This window comes from Micromys minutus (assembly GCF_963924665.1).
Source record: "Micromys minutus genome assembly, chromosome: 32".
In the NCBI taxonomy this organism is placed as follows: domain Eukaryota; kingdom Metazoa; phylum Chordata; class Mammalia; order Rodentia; family Muridae; genus Micromys; species Micromys minutus.
The window spans coordinates 15,179,886-15,204,569 of record NC_137967.1 but is presented as its reverse complement, the minus strand read 5'-3'; the positions used below and the strand labels follow the sequence as shown (position 1 = coordinate 15,204,569).

The following is a 24,684-nucleotide window of genomic DNA, read 5'->3' as shown; positions in this document are numbered from 1 at the left end:
TGGCTGGGTCATATGACAGCTGTGCACTTAGGTTTTATGGAACTGTCCATGTGTGTTTTGCATGGATGTCTTACTTTGCACTCCTGCCAGCACTGTCTGAGGGACCCAGCCTCCCCACTCTTCGTGGTGACTGATCATTTCCTCAGCAAAGGTCCCCTATGGGGCTGCTGTGCAGCAAGTACTGTTCTAGAGCTGGGGCGGCAGCGGACAAGACTGCAATGGAGCTACAGTGCCCATATAGAGGATTGGGAAGCTAGCCTGCGCTAACTGACGAGACCTCTACCTCGAGACGCCCAAAGACAAGAGTTTACTGGCCGCCTGGCAGACAGGTAATATACACATCCGCTGAGCAATTATGGTGAGAGCTGGAGGAAACAGTTCATAATAAAAACGATGAGTACGCAGCTCTGGCTACAGGGCCAGGCAGGCCGGAGCCCAGTTCCAACTCCGTTCACGTTTACTGTGAATGTGTGGCAGGCCAGGGACCTGACTCACCTGCATGTCAGCTCCCCATCTGTAAAACCAGATGGCAGGCCCGCTCTCGTAGCATGCAGGCTGTTCTCAGAAGTACACAGAAGGCTAAGGGTGCAGCTCTGTCGGAGAACTGAGAACCACTAGTGAGGGGGAGACAGTGCTGCTCAGAAGCCGTACAGCCGTGAGGACCTCCAAGCTCCACACGGCACGGCCCCAAGTTCTGCTGAGGACTGGCAGCCTTGCTGTCCCTTACCCAGCAGCACGCAGTAGTGTGGCAACTAGGACAAAGGGGAGACTTTTCACACCCAGGGAACCACCACCACTCATAGGTGGGCTGAATGAAGAGGGGCCCCTGCTGAGCGGCAACAGCACCTGTGCCCACCACACTCTCTGGGCCACAGGGAAACATTTGGGAGAGAACAGCAATGTGGGGACCCCTCCTGCCCTGCCGACACTGCCCCACAGCTGGCCAAGAGAGGCATGCTTGGCTGACATCCTATGGAAGAAACAGGGAGATGCGGTAGGTGCGGGTAGCAGGCAGCCCTGGGAGAGAGCGGGAGGGAGCCTTAGCTCTGAGAGGACAGATTCATGAGTCATGGCAGCCGAAGACCTTTCTGGGGAACGTCAGAGCTGCAGTGACCTGCTTTGTGGGCCTCCCATGACCTAGAGTGACCAACAAGCTGCTCTTTCCTGGGACTCAATCTAGAACTGGGGCATCGTCTCTTGTGCAGAAAATGACTTTGAAAATGCAGGCAGGACGGCCAGTTGGCAGGGGGTGGTGGAGCCTCTGGCCACGGCGGAGAACGGAGCTGGGATGCTAAGCCTTGAATGTACACAGAGGAGCTCGAACCCAAACCGCCACTTCATTCCTTGCAACCCTTCCATGAGACCACAGTCCCAAACCATGGATGCGAGGGGATCAAGGCCAGCCAGGGCTGCACAGCATGACTCCCTCTCAAAGAAAACAAGCAGGAGGAATCAGTCAACCTCTTCCTCTAAACAAATATCTTTCTGACAATCCAAACTCGGGACAGCACACTGGGCCCACTGTCCCCTTAGACAGCCAATAGTTTCCTACCTCAGGCCTTTTGTTCTGGTTTTGGCTTATCCAGAGAAGATGCAAGGCTCCACAAATTATGCAGCTGAGTTTCCCACGTTTGGGAAGATTGCAGGGGTTGGCACACCTAGAGCTCGATGGATGCACCTGCTGGGTAGGCAACGGAGATTCTACCACGGACGCCAGTGTGTGTGCTCCTATCTACCTTCAAGATGAAGATTGATGGCTGATGCTTCAGCCTCCTGAGGCTGTGTTGTCCCCACCCTGTTCTAGAAGATGCCCCCTCTGCTCTCTCTTTCTGGTTAGTTAGCCCAGATAAGCCACATGGCTATGGGGTGACTGCTTGCTCAGGCAGTGGGGGTTATGGCCAGACTTGTGGTGACACAGAGCTACGCCAACAGCAGCTCCTTGCTAAACACCCACAGTGACTCCTGTGGCACCTCAGAACTGGACCCCTGTCGCTGAGGCCATACGAGAGGAGCTTCTCATAGCCCCAGGGGGCTACCATGATTCCAGTTTACCAATGGGGACAGGCAGCCAGGAGCTTCATCTGGGAAGTATCCAGATAATCGGGTGACCTTTCCAGTAATGACTGCACTTGCTAACATCTGCTGTGGACGGGAGGTCAGAAGTATAAAACTCACATGCCACATTGCAGGGTCGGACGGTTCATTCCGAGGGTACTTCCCAAGAGTGCTAAGCTCCCCCAATCTGAGTGGCAGCCATTTAAAATGCTTGTAGCCTGTAGCTACTTTATGTCACACATGGCCTAAGCTAAAGAGGGACACATAAATGTGTAGGGCCACACATTCACCTGATGTGTCACCTGTACGTCCCATCAGTCTAGAGGCCAGCTCTGTATCCTTCTAGTTCCTCATATGGCCTCGGCTTCAGGTCCAGTTCCTCCGCCCTCCCCCCTCTCCATTGGTCCCCATCACCCTGCTTTTTCTGCCTCTCTTCACATTCCCTCTGGGCAACTGCTCTTCTCTCTGGTACATCCCTCCTCCAGGGATAACCCTGGGCCCCTGGTTTTCAGCAGTATGCTTTATTGAGGACCCTGGGTTTCTTCCTGCCTAGGCCTCTCCTGTCCACCCCAGAAGCACATGTCCCTGCCACCCTGCCATCTCTCATAGCTATCCCAGCAGCCTAGAGCCATGTGCTCTCAACACTCGTAACAAGGCTTCGCACTGATGCACTGCTGTATAGCCATTTCCTCTGAGGCAGAGCGGCCCACCTCGGAGGGGAGCTCATTACGACTCAGGGTCGTCTTTCTGTTTGCTTGTTTGTGTGTGATGGAGTCTCCCTATGCAGTCCTGGTTGGCTCAGAACTATGTAGTCCACGGTGGTCCAGAGCTCGTAGAGATGAATCTTTTTCTCTGCCTCCTGAGTGCTGAGGTTAAAGTTATGAGCCACCATACCAAGTGATAGAGCCAGGATGTTCTAAAGGGAGATCAAACATTCCCTTCTCCCCAGATGCTCTTTAAGATCAGTAAGCAGATAACTTAAGAGTTTCAGGAAGTCCCTGAAACTGACCAGATTCAGTAGGTAACTCTCTCGAGGTTATTATATAAACAGTAAGAACTGTAAGACACTGTCAGAGGAGACAAGCCACCTGAAAGAGACAGAAAGTAACCAAATGGCCTGGAAGCTGCAAATCAACAAATTAACGAGCTGCCTGGAAGAGACCTTGCTGATTTGTAGAGCTGCTTACAAGGTGCACAGCGAGCTCCAGGGTCCCAGCTTCTGAGAGCCATCATCCATGCTGGGCCAATGAGCTCCGAGTCATCTCTGCTCCTGCACGTAATCCCTCACCCGTACTCCTGTAAGTGACCCCAATAAAACTCACTGGCTCATTAAGCTGGACTTTGATGGTATCCTCTGGCAGTCTGTCATTGGTTCCCTATCTAGGGCAAGGTGACATCTGTTCACGTCTCCCAGGAAGAGTGTCATACCGTACAACATGTAGCACAACTCTATACCCTCACTACTCACTTGGCATTTGGGCGCAAACCCCACCTTAGGCTCCTTCCCCACTACCCCCAAGCAGGCTGAGAGCCTCGCTGGGTGTGAGTGGGATCTTCTCTTCCCACACCATCACCTGCTTTACTGTGGTGGATGCTACAAGGAGATCCAGGTGCCCACACAGCCCGGGAGCTCCCACGCACATATAGGTCAGATTCCCTGCAGCAATGTAGGGAAAAGGCTGGTGTCCCTACAAGGCTACACAGGGAACCCTGTGCCCTTCCTGGTTCTGAGCCACAGAGTGGGTGTGTGACAGTATCTCCTTGTGATTATCACTTGCCTTTTGACAATGACATTAGGAGTGGTGAGGTCTGAGTGCTCGTGGTAACAGCAACGGGAACGAGCTGTGGTTGGCCCTGACACTGGAGTTATTAAGAGATACACACGGTTTGGGATTCTGAGAAGTTTGGGTTTTAGGAAGGCAAACCAGCATGGTCTGGGGACCTCTGCAGTGATGGCAGATATACCAGCATAGGTACGCAGTCCCCTGGGGCCAGGGCGGTGTGTCAAGGACCCAGCTCCTCACTGGAGATCTACACTGAGCATTACTACATCTTAGCCCCCAAATCTAACACCAGTTTTGATTTCACAAGTCACCATATTTCAGGGTGGATAAAGTAACTGCAGGTAGATGGCTGTGTTGACTGTATCTTCTAAGTTAAAACTTACATTTATTCACTGTGTGCGCACACGTGCGTGCCACGATATGCATACAAAGGTCTGACAACAACCCGAGGTAATGACTCTCTCCTTCCACCACGTGGGTCCCAAAAGGCAAACCCAGGTCTTGTGCTTTGACAGAAACACCTCTCTTTCTCCTCTGAGCCATATTGCCAGCCCTGTCTTTTTTCGTTTTGTTCTTTTGAGAAAGGGTCTCTCTTTCTCTCTCTCCATGTAGTCCTGGGGTCCCCTGAACTTGGGGTGACTCCTTTGCCTCTGTTCCCAGGCATTATGGATGTTTACTATCATTACCAGCTTGTTTTAGGCTTTTTATGTCTTTGTTTTGGGATGACGAGGTCTCTCATGTAGCCTAGGCTGGCCTAGAATTCCTGATCATAATGGCTCCACCTTTCTTTCTACAGTAACCCCCATCTCAGTTCCACTCAGTGACAGTTTCCATATCCTTCAGGCCCCCTCCCATGACAGGTGTGACACCCACCAAGCCCTTCCTCACATACGTGCCCAAGCTCTCTATCTCCTGAGCTGCCAGCCCTTAGGCTCCTAAAGATGGAAAGACTTGACTACTTTGTATTTTCAGAGTCCCAAGGAGGCATGGTATACAGTAGGTGCTCAATATGTAGGTTACTGCATTCACGCCTTCTTCACCTTTCCAGCTGGAGATGGAAATGTGTGTAACTGTTCAGAACCCTGTACCTCTGCCACCCTCCCGTCCCCGAGCTGTGTGTCTCTCAGCTTCGAAGCTTCAAGACAAGGAGAGCCTCAGTCAGGGCCTGGGCCCCTGAAACATAAAATCAATGCTCCACCTGACCTGCCACATGCCACATGTCCCCAGTAAGGAACAGCTCATTTTAGGATTTCAGGTTCATTTGTTGCCACCTTAGAATCTCACTTGTGGCTGGCTGTGAATGAAAAAGGTCACTAGAGGAAGAGCCACTGTGATGAGATTGGGTGGTTGCTGGAAAGCGACAGTCTCTGGCTGCAGGGGTTTCAGCAGTGAAAGGCCTGGGGGAGGGGCAGACAGAACATTTACCCCCCTGGGAAGTGCTACTTCCACTTCCTGTTGGGACGATGAAAGGTTCCACCCAGAGCTGATGTCTTTAGATAGGCTGCAGGCTGCCTCATCAAACAAACAGTCACCTCTTCAGGGATCACACAGCCAGCCTCCAGTCCCTGGAGACGGAGGAGGCTGCTTAGAAGCCAGAGCCACCCAGGAAACCCTATTAGATGCCTAAGCAGCAAGGATGCATGAAGGGTGTGGGCTAATTCGGGCTGACAACCGACCTTCCGAAGAATCACCCACTGGGGCACTGCCCTTCCGCTCCGTCCGTCCGGGAGAATAAATCACACTGTCAGGTCTAATTTGGGATTCGGGAGATGGGCTGTACAAAGCACCCGTGTGTTCTGACCGAAGAGGTCAAGGGCGCTCACAATCCCAAGGCCAGTGCTAAAAAGCCTAGGGACTTCGTGAGAAACAGGCTGGGAGACCAACAGCTGTGGGTCCTGGCGCACACCACAGAAAATCCCTGCTTTCTCTTGTAAAACTCCTGGCCCAAGCCTCAAGCTAGCAGCAAATTCCTGTTCCCAGAAGACGGGTCAGTGGCATCTGGGCACCCTATGAGTTTGGCATTTGGTGGGTAAGAGTCACCATGGCAGCAGGGAGCGCTGCTGGTGGTAGTGGTGCTGCTGCAGCTGCTGGTAGGTGGCAGCTACAACTTTAAGGACAAACGCATATGAGCTGTCACAGCCACCCACCATCAGCACCAGCATCCATTAACTGACCCCTCCTCCCCCAAGCTGGGCACTGTCCCAGGTACTTAAACACATTTAACCTTTGAGACCTCCTCTAAGGACAACCGGCAGCCTTCATGGCTTAGGCTGTGCAACCACCCAGCCAGCGATGCAGCTGAGGCTGGAACTTAGGTCGGCTAGACTCTGGGCTGGCGTGCTTGGGCTCCCTGTCAACCCATTTCGATTTGACTGACTTGGAGAAGGCTAAGTGAGGGCTGGGTGTCTGCTCGGGATGCCCATGGCCCTGTGCGTTTCCTGGTTACGGCTCTTGTCATTCTGCCGACATTCTGCATGAGAGCATGGGGGTACATAGGAAATGTGGGCTGAAGCAACCTGAGGGACGCCGTGCAGGTGGCAAAATAGAGCCCTTTTAGACAGAACAAAGGAACAGATACTGTTTGTTGGGAAAGGAAGACCAGAAGTATTTCCCCTGACAATTTACAAGCCCCCCCCCCCCACCATGCCCTTTGGGTCTGGCAAGGAGGATGGGTGTATGACTGGTGACCCACTCCAGAACCAGACCAAGACGAGTGGGAGGGGCTCACATATAGGTGTAAAGCAGAGAGGACGCCATGTCTGTCCCCGGCTGGGAGAATTCGGACAGGAGCTGGACAGAATGTCGCCGTGCCTGGCCGGGCTCTGGAGACAGGCTGGCTGAGTTCCGCCAGGGCCCACTACTCTCCAAGCACTCTCCTCATCCCGTGCCTCAGTGTTCACAGCATTACTACGGGGCTGTGATGGCAGTGACCTCATAGGGTGGGTGTAAGGACACGGTGAGCTCATGCCCGTACGGAGAGTGCTTACAGCAGGGCCTGGCCCAGAGTCAGCTCCCATTAATACCGATTGTTATTGCCCTTCTCCACCGTGGAGCCATGCTCCGCTGGCTGGTTTGCCGTTTGACTCTCTCCGCTGCCCTTCTCTCTGGCCAGAAAGTTGAAACTCAGGTGAACGTTCCTACCTGCCTTGCTGAGGGAGTGGGGATGGGCACCACTCTGCCCAGTGAGACCAAAGTGGTGTCACCTAGGGGATTCTGGGAGTGCTCACACGGGTCACTGGAGTTAATCCCCATTTTTGTGCTGTCTGGAACCATAGCAGCAACCCTGTGGCCAAGAGGGGGAGAAGCCCACAGAAATGGGGTGGCATCAAGCCGTGAAGCTGGCCCACCACAGAGTGTGAGAAACTTTTTTTTTAAATCAAAGGTTGTTAGCCTGACAAGGACCTTCCCTCTAGCCCTTTGCACCAATTAGCCAAGAACTATGTAGCTCACAGATGGGAAGGGTATGGGGACATTGCAAAGACACCTCGGTAGACACTGGGGGATGGAGGGACAGCCAGCCCATGCTGCCATTAGTGCACGCAAGTCTGTGGATAAACAGGGCTTCATCAGTCTTAAAGCTCCCTCCAAATGCCTTTGAATTACATTTGGAAAATGGTGGTGCGGCTGGCAGGGGACACTGGCATGGCAGACAGACACCACCTTAGCCAAGTGAGTCAGATGACACTGGGGTAATAGTAACAGACACCGTGGTTCCCTGGGATAATACCCTGAGGAGGAGACATCACCCCTGTGAACTTTTCCCATTCACTGCCTCACCTTGAGAGAGTCAAGGGAAAACGTCAAACAGAGCTAAATCCAGACACTTCAAAAATCACAAAAGACAAGGGAGCGTGCTGGGACCTGGCACAGGCTGGGGGCGTTAGCTTAGTTAGTGAGTGTCTGCTGCCCAAGCACGAAGACCTGGCACTCCTGCAAAGAATCAGGTGTGGTGGCACATACTCGTAATCCTGAGGCGGGTTGGGGGGTCTGGGGGGGGCAGATAAGCAGATTCCTGGGGATCACTGGTGAACCAGCCTGATCTAACTGGCAGGCTGTGGGGTCCAGTGTGAGAGCCTGTCTCAAAAACCAATGGAGAAGGCTTAGCAGCTAAGAGCACATATTGCTGGCAGAGAGGACCCAAGTTTGGCTCCCAGTATGCCTCTGCACAGGGCAGCTCACAACCACTGAACTCCAGCTCCAGAGGAACCCAACACCTAGAGATGCACTCCTTTGATTCCAACACATGCGAGGCAGAGGCAGGCAGCGGATCTGTGAGTTCAAGTCTAGCCTGGTCTACAGAGTTAGTTCTGGGACAACCAGGGCTATATAGTGAGACCTTGTCTTGAAAACAAAACAAACAAGCAAGCAAACCACGGTGAACAACAACTCAAGTCTAACACCTGCATACCCGTGCAAGAAGCAGTCTTCTGCCTCAGAGGATCTGGAAAAACTTTACCAAGAGGGTGGAACGATGTGGTTCTTGGGGTTCGTTGAGTCCCACAGCGTGGCTGCCAGTGTCTGTGTCGGCTGGCCACACTTCTAGCTCCTGGAACCAGACTCTCCACCCTCCCTCCCACTGCCCACACCGGCAGGGCCTCCCTGTCCTTCCAGGACCAGACAACACTGCTTCCCCAGCACCCTGCCATAGAGGCCGGCATTGGCGTTCTGGGACGCTTTGTTAGGAACCAAAAGAGCGTGTGCCCTGAAACTGACTTCACGACCTAAAGTCTGCCAGAGAACATTTTCTAGCACAATATTGCTAGAAAAAAAAAAAAAAAAAAAAAAAAAAAAAAAAAAAAAAAAGCATGCCCAAATTCTTCCAAACTTCGCCTAATTAAAGCCACAATCCAGATAAGTGTTTACCACACATACATTTCTCAGTCGTGTGCCAGCACCTATGCCGCTGCTGAGTTTTGAACCTACGGAGAGAGCAACAGCTTGAGGGAAGGTGATGGGCACGTTCTGTGTCTAAGTATCAGGTTCATAAGGGACTTCCTTTGGGAGAACAACAGCAAAAGTGACGTTCACTCTACAAAAAACTTAAATTGACACCCTGGGAACTGCCCGTGAACAAGGCTCTGAGACACACTGCTGCTGTGTGTGTGTGTGCGTGCGTGTGTGTAACTTGCCTCTAAGGAAGGGTGGGAGGTGGGGGTAGTGATGGAGACGGTTCTCTTCTGACACTCTCTGTATGCACATTTAAAAATGATAAAGGCATGCGGATTGTTTATAAAGTTGAACCGAACAGCCACAGAACTTACCTTAGCACGTCCTGGATAGTAGTGCACCTTTGAAGGACTCACGAGAGCGAAGGTCAAAGGTCAAAGGTGATACACCTACAAAAAAGGAGAAGGAAAGGTCAGGCCTTTGGCCAAGAGGCACGTGGTCTTCCTGCTGTAACTGTCACTGTCACACTTGGACAGATGCAGATCAGAGTGTGGCACTGAGAACACAGAAGCAGCCGTCCTTGCTGTCCTGGAGGAGTAGACAGTCTAGCGAAGGGGGGTTTCTGAGCGCACAGACTCAAGGTGGCTGAACGAGCTCCCAGACCAGGGCTGGCTAGAGTCTGATACAAACTGAGATGAGAACATGGGGTGGGGGAGCAGGGCTGCCAACGCCGTGGGAAGACACCCAAATGGGTAAGACGGCAAAGTAGGACTGCCCTGGAAAGAGCTTCCAGGCCACAGAGCAGCCTGTGCAAAGGCCCTGAGGCAGGAGAAGCTCCGGGCAGGACAAAGGATGGATGTGGAAGTGTGGGATACACAAGAACATTCCTTTCAGAGAGAAATGACAACTAGGACTTTTAAAAAATTAAAATATATTCACTCATTTATTTTATATGCATACACTGTATGTATCTGTCTTCAGACAAGAGGAGGGCATCAGACCCCATTACAGATGGTTGTGAGCCACCATGTGGTTGCTGGGATTTGAACTCAACACCTCTGGAAGAGCAGTCAGTGCTCTTAACCGCTGAGCCATCTGTTCAGACAACTAGGACTTTTCTGACGAAAGTCTAAACACATGAATGTTTGGTATGGTTGTGTTTATCCGAACAATAAGACTTGAAAATTGCGAGTGTATAAAGTGTGTGTGAGTACACGCCTACGTGTATGTGTACTTGTAGAGATCAATACACAACTTCTGGAAATCAGTTCTCTCCTTTTACCTTTATGTAGGTTCTTGGGCTCAAACCCAGGTGGTCAGGCTTGTTTGGCAAGTGCTTTACCACTACATCGATCCTCCCGGCATATGGTGGAGCATTTTAAGGATGAAGTGAGTCTGTTCATACTACATGTGCTAGCACACAATGGGCCTCGACTCAGGAGGAGGTCTGGAAGGGCAACCCACAAATGTCCACAGGAAATGGGTATGAAAGGCTGCAAAGGACCCATTTCTATGTAGGGATCAAGATGTCTTAAAACGGAACCAAATCCGTATGTGCTTGCTTTTTTTTCATTTCTTGTGTGTGCATGAACAAGAAAGGGAAGGAGGGAGAGTGGGAGAGGGGCAGAGAGAGGAGAGGAGAGGAGAGAGGGAGAGAGAGAGTGTTTGGGATGGGCGGGGCTGACTCTGTAGCTCAGGCTAGCCTCATATTCACATTACCTGCCTCAGTTTCCCAGGTGCTAGGTGAGGTATGCATTAGTGTGCTTGGCTCCACCCACACACTTTCTACTTTACAACGGAGTCCTAGAGATGGGTTCAGTGACTTAGATGAGTAAGGTACGCTAGGTGTGGTGGCACATTCAGGAGGCTTAGGGACAGGGACAGGGACAGACACAAGCTAGAGGACCTCTGCAGAGCAAGGCCCTCGCCTAGACATGCACATGATCCAGACCTGGCTTCGTGCTGAAGTCACTGCACTTGCTCTCTCCAGGTGAGCTGAGCAAGGACCAGCAGCCCCAGGACAGGGAGGAAATGTGAGCAAAGGGGTGGCTGGCTGACTCTGATTGGTCACCTCTCCTCACAACCCCTCTGAGAACAACACAGAAGACCAACTCAACCACCGACCTAAAGAGCCAAGAGTGGGGTAAGAGAAGGCACCCTGGCCACTGTGCTGGAGGCCCTGGACCCGCTGTTGGTGGCTCTCCTGGGCTGTCTGTATAGTTCCTCTTTTACATAAGCAGGATGGCTTTGGTTTGTGTTTGTTCAAGAAAAATAGCTCCCAGCTAACAGAGGGGCAGAGGCCACGGCTGCTCTCGCCGATTCCCAGGCTCACGACCAGGACATTTAGGGAGGCACAGGAGAAAATTAGCAACAGTCACTCACTACACATGCAGCCAGCAACTCCAGGAAAACACACACTTCAGAAGAAGCCAGAAACAGCTCCCCGGGCCCTTGCCTGTTCCTCGGCAGGACAAACAGTGTTCCACAGGATGCGACAGAAGCAGGGAAAAGAAAAACCCACTGAGGACACCTCCTTTGTCACCACCGACTTGCCATTAGCAAATTCCTGGGATGACCAGGAAGCCTCTGAATACAGTGCTTGTAAAATTTTACCACGTTCTTTAAGAATGCAGTGGAAACTGCAGCTTTTCTTATTTTTCCCCCTTCCTCTTTAGTTCTATACATTTTTGGTTTTTTTTTTTTTGAGACCAGGGTCTTACTATGTAGTCCTGGCTGCCTTAGCACTCACTACATAGACCAGGCTAGCCTTGAATTCACAGAGCCTTTTGAACTCTGGGATTAAAGGTGTGCAAGACTGCAACAAGCCACAAGTCCCTTCACCCCCCTCCCCCACCCACCCAAAGACAGGCTATCCTGGACTCAAGCTTTTCCAGCCTCGGCTTGGCAGTGCAGGAGGGTGAGAGCAGCATGGAGCCCAGCTGCATCTAGCTCTCTTTTCTTCGGGGTGAGGTACCCTGACTGCAAGAGACTGGAGGCCTATCTGCCTGGGGTCCCCACACACCACGTGCAGAAGGAAGTAAAGAGCAGCCCAGGGGACAGCAGTGAGGAAGGGCCACAGGGCCTGGGACACCCGTGGCTCCTCAGAACTCCTGGGGAGGGAGGGTGCCAACCCTGCACGCCCAAGGCCTTGGCTCATCAGTCACAGAGGCTGTGCTCACAAGCCAAGCACCTCGCCGTCCACAGGTTTATGGCAAGGACAGAGTCCCAGGAAAAGAAGGATGGCTTGGCCCTACCCCAGGAGGGACTCGAAGGCTGAAATCTTCCTCCCATCGGCCACGGGCATTGGCTTGGAGAGCCATGATCCAAGCAGGCCGGCCAGAGCAGGCCCTGGACGAACAGGGACAGGCAAGCGCCGCTCTGACAACTGGCACGTTCCTGATAGCCATGTGTAAGTGGTGACTCTGGTCAGGCCACCAGATCTGGGATTCCTGCATTCCAAGCTATGAGGTTCCTTTTGAGATTCAAGACAGGGCAATGCTGTCCTAACAGAAAACAGACAGACAGACAAACAGACAGACAGAATGGGAAGGGACTTGAGAGGACAGGAGTGCATGGTCATTTGTGTTTAAGGGAACATGACCCTTTCAGCCGTTTCTCTCCAAGGGAGGAACCAAGGCTGAGTCCTCCGGGTGGGGGGTGGTGGAGGGGCAGGTAGAGGAGCTCTCTCATCTAGTCTGACCTGTTCACTTGATGGGCAAGGAGACTGGGGCTCTATGTACACTGACTTGTCTGAGGACACTGAAGGGCCTACTCCAGCCCCAGAGAGGACAGTCTCCAGTGAGACTGCAGGGGAAAGACCATGACACAGTGACCACCCCCAGCACTGGCTCACAGCAGCACGAATTGCTTCTTTTATAAAATGGGCTTCCGGGGCAGTGTCTAATCACAGCTCTGCAACTCCGTAATCGCTACGCCCAAAAGAAACCTTTTGGGGGCTATTTGCAGGTGAATGAACATGGATTTGGCCCTCACTAAACTCTCCTGAAGCATGCATTGTCACTACGGCCAGGGGTGCTCCTGGCAGCCCCAAACCAAAGGGCAGAGAAAGCGTGGGGGTCGTGGGGGGGGGAGACTCTGGAACTGTGAGCCAAAATAACCCTTTCCTCCTTTAAAGTTATGCTGCCTCAGGTATTGTGTCACAGCGACGCAAGCTTAATCAAAGTGATCCCCTTTTACGTGTTTGCTGTTCTTTGTTTGGAGGCTGGGCCCCTGCCCCGGTCTCCGGAGTGCTGGAATCACTGGTGTGTTCCCATACTGGGCCTGGCCAGATACCCGCTCTTAGCATGTGTCACGGTGAGTAGCCAAGTCTCTCTCCTCGGCGCAGCCAGCTGTGTGAGTGGCTTCCTGGGCATCCCAAGTTGAGTGTAGTGCACATCCTGCGGTCTTCCACCATGAGCTATGTTCTCCTTTCCGATTGTCTCAGCCAGTGCCTCCCTCCGCATTCCCCTCCGCATTCCGACAAAGAAGAGCTGATGCAGGAAGAAAGAATCCTGCCGTGGGAAAAGCGAGGCCCTCAACAGCCGCTGAGCTCATGCCGCAATTAATCACGTTTTCTCTTATGACCTACATTCTATTAATAACCCACATGATGATTTAGCGTGTGCCCTTGGTGACGGATGCCTCCTCACCGCCCATGCCCCTGACTGACCTGCTTCTGAAGCTACGCTGGGGGCCCAGGGCAAAGGGCTACAGGAACACCACACACGCTGTGGGGGGTGGGGCTGTTCTTCCAGCCTGCAGTCAGCACAGGTAGGCTGCGCGGCTCACAGGCAGACCTTCGCAATGAATATGCTTCGAGAAAAACCCTGTGTGACCGTTTCACACTCAGCAGATTGGCCAAAATGTCAGAGTCTGATACCACCAACTGTGCTAGTACTGGAGCTAGGGGAACTCTCAGTCACTGTGGGTGGTGACAGAGCTGGAACAAACGTTTTCGAAAAGAAAGTTGGCAAATTTCTTTCCTTTTTTTTCTTTTGGAACAGGGTCTGGAACTGGGTCTCACTATGTGGCCCAAGCTGGCCCCCAACCACCTCCCAGCCTCCGGAGTGCAGGGACCGCAGGTGCCGGCCACTACTGTAGCTCTGCAACCTCTCAAAAAGGCAGAGGTAACTTCAGTGACATGTTCCTTCTCCCACTGACTTGTGTTCAGGGTCCCTGCAAATTCTCACTGGAAGTTCAAGCATAGATTTTGCGGGTTGTTCTATGAGTATAAACCACTCTTTTCAACTCTTGACTAGAACAACCTGTTCCCCTAGCACCCACACTCATCGTAGAACTGGGTCATCATGTAGCCCAAGGTAGCCTTCAACTCAGTGTATAACTGAGGATATGCTTGAACTCATCCTCCTGCCTCTACCGCCTTGACTGGTTGATTGTGTGTGCACGCCTGTGCAGCAGGCCAGTGACACCCCATACTGAAACCAGAGGGCATCTGTTGACCACATGGGTCCCGGAGACCAAACTCAGGTCGGCAAACTTGCAGCAGGCACCTTTACCGGTGAAGTCTCTTGCTGGCCAAGTCCTCCACAGCCCAGATGTCCTGGAGAGTTATGTCAACTTGACACAGGCTAGGCTGGGAAGAGGGAACGTCAACTGAGAAAACGCTTCCACTAGGTCGGCCTGTGAGCAAATTTACAGGGTACTGTCTAGATCAATGGTTGATGTGGGCGGGCCCATTCCGCAGGGGGCAGTGTGCCGTTCCTGGGTGGGTAACCCTGGGCGGCATACTAAACCAGGCTGAGCAAGCCAGTAATCAGCACTGCTCCATGGCGGGCGCGAGTTCCTGTCTCCGGGTTCCTGTCCTGCCTGAGTTTCTGAGCTGACTTTCTTGGATGATGGGCCACAAACTGTAAGACAAAGTTACGTTTGTCACCAAGATGCTTTTGGTGACAGCGTTTTATCCCAGCAGGAGGAACCCTAGCTAAAACGCCGAGATTAACTTCAGTCAGGATCTCAAGGCAGATCTTGCACGAAGCACAGAAGACCCGGAAACCAGAGGATTCAACTTCAAAACCATCCACAAGGGCGGTGGCTGCGCACACCTTTATTTCCCAGCACTTGGGAGAAGAAGCAGGCGGATCTCTGAGTGTGAGGCTGGCCTGGTCTACAGATGCAAGACACATCTACAGGCTACGTGGAGAAACCCAGCCTCAGAAACAAGACAAAACCCACCCAGTCTGAAGTACATAGTGAGATCGCCTCAAACAAAACAAAACAAAACAAAAACACAACACATCAATCAACCAACCTCTCTCAACAAAACCACCAACAATACAACACGGAAGAGAACAGGCTAGCTCTTTACCTTACTTCCTATCCCTACAAGACATCAACAGCTCAGAGACCCGTAAGTGAACAGAAAAACCCACTGCGTACTGAACAACTACATCACCTTAGGCAACCACGGAATGAATCTTTTCTCCTTTGTTTAGCTTTGGCTCATTTTGAGACAGGACCTCACGTTGAAGCCTAGGCTTCCCGGAACTCAGGGTTATGTACCCAGGGTTATGACGTCTCATCAAGGGTGCTGGGCAGCGTTTGCACCCTCACCTTTCTCAGCTTGGAATGTTGATGTAACAGCTAGATTTGAGGTGGTCCCCTTCTGCCACAGGAGAAATGGGCTTCCTCTGGGAACCCTGGCTTCTTGGCGAAGGTAGGTACGGCAGCCACCTTGTGGATATAGGTTGGTGAGAGCATTTAACTATGCTGGAGCTGACCTGCCACCTTCTCTTTCCAATGTTGTTCTGTGGGTTGAAAATGACAGCACTGTGCATGGAGATGCTCACAGCCCAATGCACGGAGACACCTAAAAGCCACGCTCCGGCAGCTGTGGGCTGCTCCATCACATGGCCAGTGGTCAGACACAGCCTGGAAAGTGTCTTAAAGAGACAGACTCGGTGGAAATCAAAGCTTTCTGCCCACCAGGATTAGTCAAGTACACCTAGAAAGCCGGATATGTGGGCTGAATCAATTCTCAGAGGACCTCAACTGAGTCTAGTTTTTTTTTTTCTCTCAGCCTTCATGAGCATCAGCATAAAGGTCATGTTAAGGCTAAGTCCAGGCTGGGCCCAGCCTGCCCACACATCTGCACGAGCTCTGCTGGCTGGGAAGCCCTGCCGAGCTCACAGATCCTTTCTCCTCCTGTCACCAGCCAGTTGCTAGATATGCCAAGAGTTAAGCCCCTTCCTGCACTGCTCTGAAAACAGCCTGTCAGTGTGGCTTCCACCGCCTGGTGCATTTCCACAAAGCATTTCCCCAGCCCCAGCTAATCAGGTGAAAGTTAGGACAGTGGTCAAGCCACCAAAATAGGTCAAGCTTTGGTTTCTAATCCTCTTATTCATAATGCAGTAAAAGGGAAGAATTTGCCAGTGAAAACAACCAGCTACTTAACCTTTGAGTTCCTCCGAGTGGTAAGTACTGGAATAATGAGGGTTTTGGGAGGAGTGAGTTTAACAAATGATTCAGTGACAACTGTTTATAGCAGATCTGTCCTCAGAAAGTGCTTAATAAATGTGGTAATTTATTCATAATGCTGGTGATATGGTGGGACTTCCACTAATCTTAAAGTCTTATCCCTTGATCAATTGAACACATGGAGAACTTTGTGTCCCCAATCCTGGCCCCTTGTAGGAGGTTAGGGGGAGCAGTATGAGGGCCCTGGGCTGACAAGTACCGGAAGCTCAGGTTCTGTGGAAAGGAAACAGAACAGAGCTGCTGTAGTGGCCAGCTGCCCACCTGGCAGTCATGCTTGCCTTTGTTCCAAGACTACATTTCCTAGCCTCTCTTGCAGCTAGCAGTGACTTTAAGTGGAATTGGGAAGCTGTTGTGAAGCTTGGAGGAAATTTCCTCCAGAAACATAAAGCTGGATGGCTCTTAGTGCCACTCCCTCATTTTACAGCAGACTCACTTGGTCTGAGTGCAGCAGCAACAGTGGACTATAAGCCATCTAAGGCTGATGACAGCTCTGTTCCAGGGACAGTGAAGCAGAGGATCCTTGACAAATGACCCTGCTTTTCTGGTGACCACTGGGCAGCCACACCGGCCCCAGGTGCTGTTGCTATGAACATTTTACTCAGTAGAAAAATCACCCTGGTCGGCTTACCGTACCATCTTTCTAATCTACTGACAGCCTTTTGCTTTTTTCTGTTTGAAACAGGTTCCCACTGGTTGGCGTGGAGCAGTCCAAGCTGCCTTCGAACTTCCTACTTCTCTCTCCCAGGTGCTGGGATCACAGGTGTTCGCCGCCACACCTGGCTCTGAAGGCCATTTGAAATGCACCGTCCAGGTGACACTGTGGTCTTCCACACAAGATAACTAGTCACCAAAAACTCAGTGGCAGAGCGCCTCCCGTCACTTAAAGAACCCTTGTGCTCCAGGACCTGCACGCACTTTCCGCATCACCAGGGAGAAAGCCACAACACAGCATTCTCCAGAACTCTGCTCAGAATGTGGTTAGCATTGCTCTACTTTAGGTCAGGTGATATGTCGAGCCGTTCATCAGACAACTCTTGAGCGTCATCCTATGGTGGACGGATCAGGGAGAAGTGCCAGGCACGGTGAACAGAAGCACACGCACAGACCGGCACTCAAAGCTAACGCCCCAGATACTGAGGAGAAACACACAGGCAGACACACACGTAATAAGTACGGGTGTCGAGAATTAGCATGCAGGGAGGCAGTATGAGTTTAAACCTAGAGCTGCATGTAAAGCAAATCCACTATGAGAGCAATAGTTTAGCAAACGCCATACACACATCCACACCATGGATATCCGGCTACGGAAAGAAACAAAACCCTGACTTCAAGCACAGTAGAGATGAAGTCATTAAGTGAAAGAAGCCTGGCTCAGGTGGCGAGGGAGGGGACACCCCGGGGGTGAGAGGCGGTCATAGCACCCTCTCTTCTAGCCAGCACCGAGGGTAAGCAGGATGACTGTGTCACAGATGGCAACATGGTGTGAGCCAAAGGTCATCATTCTCACTCCACAAACCAATATGTGTCTTCTGAGGGGAGCATGTGACCCTGGGAGCAGAGGACGGACAGTAAGGGGAGAGCATACATAGTCCCACTGAGAGTATCGGAGCACTGTAGCTGCAATGCTGAGGGTGCCCCAGGGTAGACAAGGAGGCAGTCCTGTGGGAACGTGGCCACTTACCACATACTGAAGACCAGACAGGAAGATAGGCAGGATAGTGCATGCATTTAATCCTAGCACTTAGGAGGCAGAGGCAAGCGGATCCCTGAGCTCGAGCCTAGACTGGCTAACACAGTGAGTTCCAGGTCAGGCAGGGAGACAGAAAGAAAAGGAAAAAGAAAAAAAAAATTGGCAGGGGTTCTCATGATCCACTTACAGCTTCATCAAGAGAGAAGACTCTCACAAGAACATCAAGGCCAGTGCTATTGTTCCCACCTGTGCCTGGCTCCCACCTGTGCCTGGCTCCCACCTGTGCTCAGCTCCCACCTGCGCCTGGCTCCCACCTGTGCCTGGCTCCCACCTGTGCATGGCCCCCACCTGTGCTCGGCTCCCACCTGTGCATCGCTGCTTCCACCTGTGCACTGTTCCATTCCTGATATTGACTAGCAGGTAAGGCTGTCCTCTGGCACCTGAGGACATTGCCAAGTCCCCTAGACAGAGGCTGAGCTAAGTGGGCTGCGGGACATGGAAGAGATGACTGGTCACAGGTCACAAGTGCTTGCCCCTTCCCCAACAGCCAGTGGAATGGGTATGCCCTCGTCTATATGTCGATCTTTGAGGAGCATCTATCTGGTTTGCCACTGTGACAACACTGCTCTAAATGTCCCTTTGCACCAGGGGCTAGGTCTTTCTGTAGAGTGCTGCATCAATGAACTGATTTCCAGGCTGAGTGCTTCTTCCATTTATTGAGAGGACAGCGGACACAGGGGCCACTGTGTAGGGGTTCAGGGTGGCAGGGGCTGGGTAAGGAGTCTCTCTGCTCACTCCACACCTCTCTGCTTCTTTTCTGAATGTTTTCTCACATGCACATTCTGCTCATTCAAACGAGTGGGAAGCCCTCCCCCGACTGACTTCTGAAAAGGTCGTGGTGATTCACACATTCCCCCAGCAGCTAGGAAGACACACTCAGCTCATTCATGCCCTATATATTTCTCCCCCAAGGCTGTGTACATGTACATATACATATGCATACACACAGTACGTTTCTCCCCCTTTTCCTCTCTTCCTTTTGAACCTGGAATGAGCGGGGACACATTACACTCATCATCTCTATTTAGACAGTAGGACGGCCAGCATATGGTGGATGCCCATAGATACAACTCTGACAAGACTCCTGGCAGGACTGGGGCCAGGCAGGTCTTCAGGACTTTTGGGCTGTGGTGGCAGAAGGAAGCAAGGACACTCTCCACAGCCAATTTGCGATTCACCTTAGCTGAGCCAACCTTAATAACTGGGTGACACAGAGTTCCCTAGAAGCCTAAGGCCCTCTTGAGAGGACGAGGGAGAACAGCAGTAACCACCCATGGGAGCTGTACTCTCGGAAAGAAGGCAGAAGGCCCAGAGGAAAAGGGACAAACCTTGAGGGAGAATCACCTCACACAAGCAGGATGCCTTCTCATACACCTCCAGCCCCGGTCCTCCAGCCTTGGTCCAGAACTGAAGCCTGGCCAGTTGGGGTTGAGTCCCTGGGAAGGCAAAGTGATCTGAACTCTCCCGTGGTGGTTAGACCTTTTAGGAGGATGGGGAATAGAAGTGGGCTTACCCTCAAAGAAAAAGTCACCCCAGGAAAGGCAAGGCATGGGAGAGCATGAGAGACTGTCCACAAGGCTAGCACTCCCTTGGCTTGGATTCAGATGGGCTGCTGTTATCTACCCGGCACTGAGCTGGGCTTGGGATGCTGTTCTGTTCAGCCTGGCTGTGAGGGGCCTGGTCTTTGACAGGGGGGCTCTCTGTGCTGAAATTTCTTGCCCTCAACCCTTCTAGAGTCATCATGCAGTTCAGACTACAGCAGCCTGGGGTGGGGGTGGGGTGCCCTCCTGCCCATCAGCAGGATCAGTTAACAAACAGATGCAGAGAGAGTGGACTTAGCTGTCCAGCCTTTCGGGATTAGCAAGCTCTTTTACGCCACTAGCTCTAAAATAGATCCAAATCCATTTCCTTGTCTTCTCTTTCCACACCCAAGCAACCACCATTACTCACTTGGACACACTCATCAGAGCCCTCTCCAGTCAAACTCACTCTTGCTTTCCTGGATCCTCCTCTGGAATCAGCCAGATAGATCAAATACGGGCCTCATACATGCCAGTTCAGTGCACTACCATGCACTGGGGGATTCTAGGCAGGGGTTCTACCACTGCACCACACCCCCAGCCCCTCACTGGGGGATTCTAGGCAGGGGCTCTACCACTGCGCCACACCCCCAGCCCCTCACTGGAGGATTCTAGGCAGGGCTCTACCACTGAGCCACACCCCCAGCCCCTCACTGGAGGATTCTAGGCAGGGCTCTACCATTGAGCCACACCCCCAGCCCCTCACTGGAGGATTCTAGGCAGGGCTCTACCACTGAGCCACACCCCCAGCCCCTCACTGGAGGATTCTAGGCAGGGCTCTACCACTGAGCCACACCCCCAGCCCCTCACTGGAGGATTCTAGGCAGGGCTCTACCACTGAGCCACGCCCCCACCCCCTCACTGGGGGATTCTAGGCAGGGGCTCTACCACTGAGCCACACTCCCAGCCCCTCACTGGGGGATTCTAGGCAAGCAGTCTACAACTGAAGCACACTGCAGTCATACATACATACACAGCATTCCAAGGTAGACTGGAACTAGAATCTTTCCAAGTTCTCAATCCTCCCTCCATTTTTTCCCTTTATTTTGGAGTAAAGGGGTGTTAGATAATTGTAACTGAGAAAGCTGGGAATGGCAGTGAATGCTTATAACCCCAGTACTTGTGAAGTAAAGGAATAAAGATCATATGGAGTTTGAGGCTAACTTGGGGTACATAGCAAATTCTAGATGAGGGCTACATAGAGAGACCCTGTGTAAAACAACCGCCCACCTACCCTCAACCAAAACAAAGCAAAACAAAAACAAACAACGGAATCCACTTCTGTGACTATGGTGGATTCTGGGTAACCACACCCACCTATGAGTGTTCTGGTTAAAACCAACCTTCTCTTTCGACCGACCGCACTGAAAACCCAGACTCTGTGGCTTCAGTCCCCGCCCCTCCACTCCCATCAGTGTCAGCCAGCAGTGTGGGAGGCCTTGTCAGGGGAGAAGACCATGCTGTCTTCCCAAAAGACAACCCTCCACTTGCTTTCTGAGGCAGATAGCAGTCCCCTAGCCACAGACAGGCTGGAGCTTGCGCAGGCCTCATTGTTCCACACAATCCCCTCACCCCCTGCTAAGAAGTAAGGAAGCCGTCTTTTTTTGTTTTTTTTTTTTTTCATTTCTATGCTTGGTGGCACACCACACCCACAGAGGGCCATCCAATCAGGGGCCATCCCATTCTTAGAGCTGCGCAGTGTGCCACTACACTGTCCTTCCCCCCCAGCCATTCATTCTGCACCCCACCACTACCGTGTGTGTGTGTGTGTGTGTGTGTGTGTGTGTGTGTGTGTGTGTGTGTGTGTGCGCGTGAGTGCGTGCGTAGACCCCCTGGCACTGGAGTTACAGGTATTGTGAGCTGCCTGACATGGGTGCAGGGGACAGCTCTGGTCCTTTGCAAGAGCAGCAAATGTTAACTGTAGGACTATCTATCCAGCCCCATGTCCCATCTGGTAACCAGCATGCAACAAATTAGCAAATTAGCCTTGAGCCAGGTCTGGTGGTCACAGCTTTAATTTTAGCTGGTGGGAGGCAGAGGCAGAGGCAGGCATCTCTGTGAGTTCGAGACCAGCCTCACCTACGTAGATACTTCCAGACCACCCAGAGCCACTCCTTCAGACCCTATCTCAAGTGAGTAAATAAATAAATAACGTTGGATGTAATCACTTCCCACACTTGGGAACACCAGTGTGCGAACATCTCCAAGAGTGACACTGCTGAGCCAAAAGAGGGGACATGCCACGCCAGGCAGAGAGGCAGCATCTGGTCCCCTCCCACCAGCAACGGACAAGGCCGAGGTGGCTGCTCAGGCCTTCTGCTTTCATACCCCTGCAAGAGACTTTCCTGTTTTCACAGACACTAGGTGGGAGACAGAGCCACCTGGACGATACCCTCATGTCAGTACTCAATGCCCCCCCACCCCCGACCTTTTCTGCTATCTGCCCTCAGAACTGAAAAGGATATAAAAAGATAAAAAGCCTCAGGCGGGACTTCGAGCATGCCTTGACTTGGCTCATCCATATCCCGAACCAAGGGCTGTGCAAGCTCCACCCTTGCACGTTCCTTCCAGCTCGTCCAATCCCGACTCTTCCCACCCCAGGCCTTACTGTGCTGCCTTCTTCTGCCCTGAAATGACCCTTGTTCCCTCCCATCTGCCCCTTAGACCACACCTTGGGCTCACTACAAACCTCCCTCACTAAGTCATGTTTTCTTGGTACCAGGCTGACTCTAGGACCACCTATTTCCCTGAGACGTGAGTCCTGCGCCATCAGTGCCTAGCCTGGCACAGCAACGGGTGGCCAGGCAGTTCGTAGAGTGACTGAGATAAGAGGCAGGTGGCTGGCCCTAAGGGCACACACCGATATCAGACTGCTCTGCTTTAGCTCTGTTCTCTTCAGCCCACACCTCCTCCTCCCGTGACTGTCCTGGGCCAGCGGGTATGTACTTCCTCTGGATGCCCACGGCACCTATGCTACCCGCATGTCCTAAGCCCCAGCTTCCCGGTTTGCCTCTGTCTATGGACATGGGTCCTGTCTCTGTGTTCTAGGGCTGCCCAGCCCACTGCCTTGCCCCTAGTGTCACACAGCCTAGGCTGGACCCAGAGCAGCGTTCAGTAAGTTTTCAGAAATAAACGATGATTGATAAGGACTTTTCTAGAAGAAGAGGAAAATCTAGAAAACAACTCAACGAACCCCTTAGCCATCCATTCCCTCCGAGGACCCGGCATAAGGAACAGTGTGAACAAGATGAGCTCCACACTGCTGCAGGGGACAGGAGAAGAGGAGGGTCCTTTAAGCAGAGGGGATGGATGGTACCATCTTTGATGTTGGCTTGTGTGTTCCTCCCCTGGCTGGGAAATGAAGTGTGATCACGTCCCCCGCAGTGTAACCAGTGTCCTCAGGCCCGCAGAATATGGGCCATACCGATGATTTCTTAGCCCATCTGTTCTTGGTTGTCAACTTTGACTACATCTGGAACGAGCCGAGACCCAAATGGCCAGGCGCGGCCATGAGGGGAAAACCACTTCTGATCCAGACCTCCGAGGTGAGAAGATCCACCTAATGTGGACCATACCTGGTGGCAGCCTGCAATAAAGGACGAGGAGGAAGGAAGCCGGCTCTGTCTTTGCCTGCTTGTTCTCCCTCTCACTGGCAGGTCTATTCCTTCCTTGGCACTGCAGCCTACTCCTTTGGGATTCCAGCATCTCCCCTCCAGCCCCGTGGGCTGAGCGATTACTGGGTTCTAGAGAACACTGACTAACGCTCAGGAACTTGGCAGTGATGCCCCTCGCATTAGCGTACACTGTGGGCAGCTAATGGGGAGACAGGCTGGGGAGAGGTGGGGAGTAGGTTCAGGACACCAGGACGAGACGGTGTTAAGGACAGACACTCCGGGCCTGGACTTGGGGTGGCGGAAATGCCGGCAACAGAATTACGACTAATGGGGATGGTGGGAGGTAAAATGTGCCGTGGAGAGGAGAAAGCCAGCGAACACTGTTGGGTGGGTGGGTATCTGGAAGAACAACCCACACACAAAGCTGGTAGATGTGGAAGACAAGCTTGGGCAGCTGGCAGACAGGGATGGGAGGGTGACTCTCCTCTGTACAGTCAGATGCTCTATACTGATGTGGCAGTGAAGAACTATGTATACAACAGACCCATAAAACCACATCACCTCATAACGGCAGCATCTGATATCACGTCTGTGCTCACACATTGATAAAAATCACCCAAGGACACTTTTCTCGGGTTTTTCTCCTTCATCAAACATGAAGTGATACAAGGCCGTGTTGGGCTGGGGGCCTGGCTAAGTGGTAGAGCCCCTGCCTGGAATCAACCTATGAATGGTGCCGACCAGAGACAGCCGTGGTCACCGGTTTTGTGTGCGAGCTTTTCTTCCAGACAACTCACCCACCACAAGTGTTTGCTGGCTCTCTCCTCCTCCCCATGTTTTGCTTCCCACCGGCCCCATCAGCCGTGGCTTGGGTTCCAGTGTCACCTGCACAACGCCTGCCTGTATCCCACCACAGAGCGGCTGGGGACACACACCTTGGTGGTAAAGCACTTACCCACCATCACAAGGCCTTGGGTTTGTTCCCCAGCACTGCAAAAAGTACAAGGAGATATAAAATTTTGGCGGAGGGATTTTGAATTATCAACACTTGAAGATATTAGCTGCTCAACAGACGATTGGAATCATGGCTCTGGTACATATATAAAATGCATATATACATGACAAGCCAGTAATCAACCAAAAATCGCATGATGGTTGGGAGTCTTGATTGGAGGTCTCTACTGGTGACTAGATGTGTGCCTTGGCCAAATGACAGATACTATCTAAGGTTGTGTCACCACCGCCGAAGGGAGAAAAGACGGCAGTGACATAGGGCTGGCAGGACACTGCTCTCCCCTTTCCTCAACTGTCAACTGGGGACAGAATCTATTGGTGTCTGAATCTAACGGAATGAAGTGAGTAAGCGATCCAAGACAGCAGCTGACACTCACTACCCAACGCACAAAGATCCTCATCACTGTAGCTGGAGAGTGGGAATCACTTGTACTGGGAGTTAGCCATTCCAGAGGTAACTATGGGCTGGCAAGATGGCACAGCAGCTAAGGGTGCCTGCCACCTAA

The 24,684-nt window shown here is 52.2% G+C and overlaps 1 protein-coding gene across 2 annotated transcripts in view; it reads right to left on the bottom strand.

Annotated features, from left to right (window-relative positions):
- SIPA1L3 (signal induced proliferation associated 1 like 3) overlaps nucleotides 1–19,407 on the bottom strand; it is a 121,552-nt gene extending 102,145 nt beyond the window's left edge. For both annotated transcript variants that reach the window (XM_080908284.1, XM_080908285.1), the window contains exons 1-2: nucleotides 19,299–19,407; nucleotides 9,101–9,175 (exon numbers count right to left, since the gene is read on the bottom strand). The gene's annotated coding sequence lies outside the window, so the exon portion shown is untranslated. The remainder of the gene's footprint in view (nucleotides 1–9,100; nucleotides 9,176–19,298) is intronic.
- Between the last annotated feature and the right edge of the window lie 5,277 nt (nucleotides 19,408–24,684).